The following is a 5604-nucleotide window of genomic DNA, read 5'->3' as shown; positions in this document are numbered from 1 at the left end:
TACCTTCCTATCAGGTGCTTGCTGCAATACTTAGTAAAGCTGGGATCCTTCCTTAGATTAATGCCACATATTCAAGCAGCTGCCAAGTCTGAAGAATTTAAAATTTTCAAAATCTTCAGTTTCTGCATGAAATCCTCAATCACAGCTCACGTTTTTTGCCTTCATGCACTTTCCCTGTCTTGCTGTCTGCTCATAAAATCCTCCTACCCCATGCTGTCCTTGAAAATCCAAGCTCTCTGCACAAAACAAGTGGAAATATTTGGGCATTGCACAACAAAAATGTTTATAATAGTGGAAAATACCAAGAGTGTAACTAAAACAATAGGAAAGATGTACTAGCTCAAAGATGCATTAATAAATTTAATGTTAAATAAAGCTGAACTTTCAAGAGGTAAATATTTAAATCAAGCCACAGAGATGGCTCAAATTGTATAAAGCTTTGAGGAAGTATGGAGTGTTTTGTTGAACACAGTTCTGCAATGCGAGTCCTAAAATTTGCATTAAACTTTATGCAGATTTCTGTGTATCATAAAACTGAATAGAAGCCAAAGAGGATGTTTTGCTTTGTTGTGTAAATTGGAAGTCAAAGCAGCACTCAGAGGGCCCAACTGACTGTTGTTTGCCCTCCATGCTTATAATAAATGTTGCCAAGTGAATAGTAGCACTTCATTTCTTTCTAGTTTGTCCAGGCCTTTCTGGACAAGACCCTTGAAAGGAAAGCCACCCCAGAGGCGGAGGGCAACATTCCAAAGCTCTGAGCCGAAACATTTTCATCCTTGTTAGCATGAAAACTAAGAGCAGCCCAACACGTTCTTGGGTTTTTTATCATTTCCCTTAGCAACTGCAGAACTGCAGCCCATATGAAGATGGGAACTGTCACCCAGAGACAGGCTGACAAGTCTTCAAAGAAAACTGAAAAGGGAGCAGAGGCTTCAGCTCCATCCCTGACTGTCCAGGGACTTCAGTGGAGCATGTGACTGGAGAGGGGCATGATGCAGACGGTGCAGCAGCAAAGAGCTGTGCTGGAACCCCTTCTGTTACAAATGTCAAGTATTGCCTCCAAGAAACGTGGAAAAAGATTCATTTTTAGTAACGGTCCTTGCTGCAATGTTCTCCGCTATTGCCTTCAGAGAAATGGAGAAGGGGTCTGCTTTGAGAACATCACCTTCTAGGACTTTATGCAACTTTATGCACACCCCTTCATCTGACTGTGCCTCAGTTCCTCTGATCTTAATTTTTACCATAATTTTGTATATTTACTACACTTTTATTTCAAGAGTAATATGTTGCCCACTGGTTTTGTATTAATGCAATAGTATTGCATTGCTGAGAGAGTTTGAAATGTTTAATATTTTACTGTTGTTTTCCAGTCTGAGCAAGCAGATTTCCATACAGTATGTTCCTTACTCATAGCCATCTCTGCTTAGGTAGGAATAAGAGACACTCAGTTTTTTTGGTTGCCTGGGATTTCTTCTTCTTTAGTCTCAAGCCCTATGAAAAATACTGCTATATCCATCTGTCATAGAAGGCTCATAATTAGAAACATATCATCTTTTAATAACTTATTATCATCTACCCATTAATCACTCCATTGTTTTTCTGGCCATTGCAGAAAAGGAGAAAGTGTTCCACTGCCTTGCCTATATTTTCAGTGGAAAGCTTCATAAACTGGGTATTCCAGAGTGGGAACCGTGCTGTGCTAATATTTATGGTCATCATGAAGGTAAACTTAGATTTTGCCAACATTGTACATTGGGTGAGGGGGCAAAATAATGCCAGGCACATTTTCTGGCCCACATCTAACTTTGAACATCATCAGGATCTAGGACACTGCATATGTTAGCATATGAATGGTCAGCTTGGTTGCTGTTACATGCTAGTGAGGGACCTTTTGGGCAGGGCCCCTCCTCTTATCTACTGGCCACATGATATTATTTAAACGTAGATGGAAGATACAGCGATGAACTGTCTTCGACACACTATGATTCATGCACTCATGGGTTCTTGCTGATGGACAAATCTTACCAACCTTTCTTTTCCTGGAATATTACCAAGGTTGCCTAAAGCTTCTGGTCTGTGTCTTGTGTCCACGCCATGTAGACTTTGGGCTCTAATGCCAACTCTGTGTTGCTCTCGAAATACCATGTTATTAAATATAGTCCTGTCCTGTTCATTTCCAGTTAACTGCCTTGCTTTTCTAAATACTCTTTCATCATAGACTTTTCTGGATCAACTGCCCTCCGGCCCCACTGCCTTGATTTGCTGTTATCTTCCACAAGAACAAATCAGGACTATCAGCACTGTGGAGAAATACTACTAGTCTTTCAGGCTTAGTGAGGAGGAGTCAATTACTTTATCATCTCCATCCCATCTGTAATCTCTAAACAGTCTGTCACTGTTTAGCAGGGTATAACACAACATCATTATCTAACAACTATTATGTTCATGTATGACTTCTTGCTAACAGCTTAACAGTTTTGCATCAGAAGAAGATTAACAGATTAGATTTCACAAAGAACCCACATCACACAAATCTTCAAAAGATCTTCTCAAAGGAACAAGAACCAAAATAAACACTTTTTGAAAATAAGGCAGTTGATCAAAATTGACCACTGCTTCCTTTGAAAGTAATCAAATGAAGATTTGTGGGTAAAAGGCATCCTCTAGAGGCTGCAAGATTGTTTGATTTTTTTTTTTAAATGAAAATCTATCTATTAATAAAGAATCTAAAGTGTTTCATTCTGCCTAAATTCAGATCAAAAAAGGCCCTCCATATGCAAGTAATAATGAGTACAGAACACTTTTTCCCTTATTCTTCACATTATAAAAGATAAAGACAGCAGCTACATATGCCAAAGCTGTTTTAGACTTCAGATTTTTTGCTAATTCAGACTGAGTTTATGCACAAACTAAAGGACAGCTTCTACTTCCCTGTATTAAACATTACCTGGCTAATCAGGTACTATTTGATTGAAGAAAAATGGTGTGCAGCTTGAATAGACATGAGAGATTTTGTTGTCATAGCTTTTAGTAACAAAACAGTATCCCATTTCCAAAACCACTCTGATGCAAAGTTACGAAGGAAATGTCAGATACACTAAACCTAGAAAAGTTCTCAAAGAAATCCTAACAGATTTTAGTTTATTGCCTGAATAGCATTTTTATATTAAAAGAAAAAGACAAAAAAATCCAAGACACCTTGTCTAAGGAATTTAGTCCAAGAAACTGTCCAAGAAACCAACATGCATATTCACAGGTTGTCATTTTTTTTGCTGTGGATGAGAGTAAGAGCATTTTTAATAAAAAGGAGCCTAACCCTTCAGGTTTACCTCTGAACAAAATCAGAACATTAACGTGTGTGTGTGTGTGTATGTATGTTTATTTTAATATTCTCATGCAGAATTAGAAATGCTGAGTTACTATGGGAAGCTGTTCTCTGGGCACTTCCAGCTTGGCTAGAGCCAAGCATAAGAGTTATTGCATAGGTACTGCACAGGTCTTTTGTTTTCCTTTAGTTTTCTGGGGATACTTCTAAGAAACATGCAGATTTGAAAACAGGATTGGTTTCTGATGGGAAAGGGCCCCGCAGGGTAGGAATAAACGAGCGGCAAATCTCGGGAGGGCTCTTGCTCCCTGCGGCTCGCCCGGCGGCGGAGCGCGGGTGCCGCCCCGAGGCCGTGGAGGAGCGCTGCGGCTGCTGCTGCTGCTGCTCCTGCTCCTGCTGCTCCTGCTCCTGTTGCTCCTGCTCCTGCTCCTGTTGCTCCTGCTCCTGCTCCTGTTGCTCCTGCTTCTCTGCTCCTGCTGCTGCCGCCGCTGCTGCTGCGCCGCCGTGGGAGCTTCGCTGCAGCACGCCGGGCTATCCCGCTGTCCGCGGCTCCTGAGAGTATCCTGCATTTATGGAGGCCTTTTCATCCCTTATGATCACAGTGTTGGACTTATACGGGTGATGTGAAAAGGTCGTGGCTCTTAAACTTTTCACATATCTCCATCTTCTCAGGCAATGGAAGAAAACAGTGCTGCAATTCATACAGTAGCGTTTCTGCAGGGTGCGGCAATGGAGCCTTTACAGCAAGTTAAGAGAACATGTGAATCTATATTATTCTTTATGAAATGTGAAATACTTCACATCAGAAGAAGAAAAAAAAAATCTTTCATAAACTGTGGCTTCTTGATTTCTAAACTGTTGATTTCCAAACTTAGCAGCACAGTGGAATCCTAGCAAAGAAAACATCCACTGCAGGTTCCTCACAATCCACATTTACAAATGTACCTCTGCACTTCACTTAAATTAGTCAAGACTTAATAAGTTAGATGTTGAGCTTTGTTTCTCAATGATATTTCCTTTCTTAGCTGAACAATGTAAATGTGTGTGTACAAATACTTCTACAAAACAGTGATGATGATAAATAGCTGACAATACACAGTTGCAAGAAAACACAAGGAGATAATGCAATCCTGCAATAGTTCACATGAGGATATTTTTCAACACTCTGTGATTTTTTCTTAGAGCCCTGCAGAAAGCACTAGGAAATTTTCATTAGGCAATATTGCACAGTTGAATTTTTTTTTTTTTTTTTTTTTTATTTCTGATGGGGGTATATATCCTCTTCTGGATAGGAGCTGTTTTTTTCCTATATATCCTACACTGATAATACCTATTTAGTGGAGACTGCGACATGAATTTTTCCCTGATGTGTATTTTTTTCACTGCAGAAATGATCAGAACAGATAAGATTTTATTATGTTTCAAAAAAGGAAAAGAAAACCTTCTGAAAGGCTGAACTGAGCTGAATGTTGTTTGGAAGGTAAGCTGTTTTACTGTTAAGGAAATAAGATATTTAATATGATATTTTTTAATCTCAGTTCAGACTAGATTCAAGGAGGAGATCCATTCTCAGTTCTAACTTTGACTTTTCTTCCACTTAATATTATAGCCAAATGAAAGCTGTCACAGAATCATAGAATCATAGATTTAGGTCAGAAAAGACCTTTAAGATCATCCAGTCCAACCATTAACCTAGCACTGCCAAGTCCACCACTAAACCATGTCCCTAAGCACCACATCTACACATCTTTTAAATACCTCCAGGGATGGTGACTCAACCACTTCCCTGGGCAGCCTGTTCCAATGCCTGACAACCCTTTCGGTGAAGAAATTCTTCCTAATATCCAAACTAAACCTCCCCTGGTGCAACCTGAGTCTGTTTCCTCTTGTCCTATCGCTTGTAACTTGGGAGAAGAGACCGACACCCACTGTTTTATAACAGAATGAACACAAGGACGAGGACAAGAAGAGATGAAATGTTCAGAATCGCAAAAGATATAATCTGAACTTCATTTTTACTTTAATCATTGGAGGGTAGCTCTTACGAAGAGAATAAGTTCCCTCAGCCACTCCTCAGAAGACTTGTGCTCCAGACCCCTCACCAGCTTCGTTGCCCTTCTCTGGACACGCTCCAGCACCTCAACGTCCTTCTTGTAGTGAGGGGCCCAAAACTGAACACAGTATTCGAGGTGGGGCCTCACCAGTGCCGAGTACAGGGGCACGATCACTTCCCTACTCCTGCTGGCCACACTATTTCTGATACAGGCCAGGATGCCATT

Source organism: Pygoscelis adeliae, unplaced genomic scaffold, assembly GCF_000699105.1.
Source record: "Pygoscelis adeliae isolate BGI_AS28 unplaced genomic scaffold, ASM69910v1 Scaffold174, whole genome shotgun sequence".
Taxonomy (NCBI): Eukaryota; Metazoa; Chordata; class Aves; order Sphenisciformes; family Spheniscidae; genus Pygoscelis; species Pygoscelis adeliae.
The sequence above is the reverse complement of the archived record's forward strand: the minus strand, read 5'-3'. Positions refer to the sequence as shown.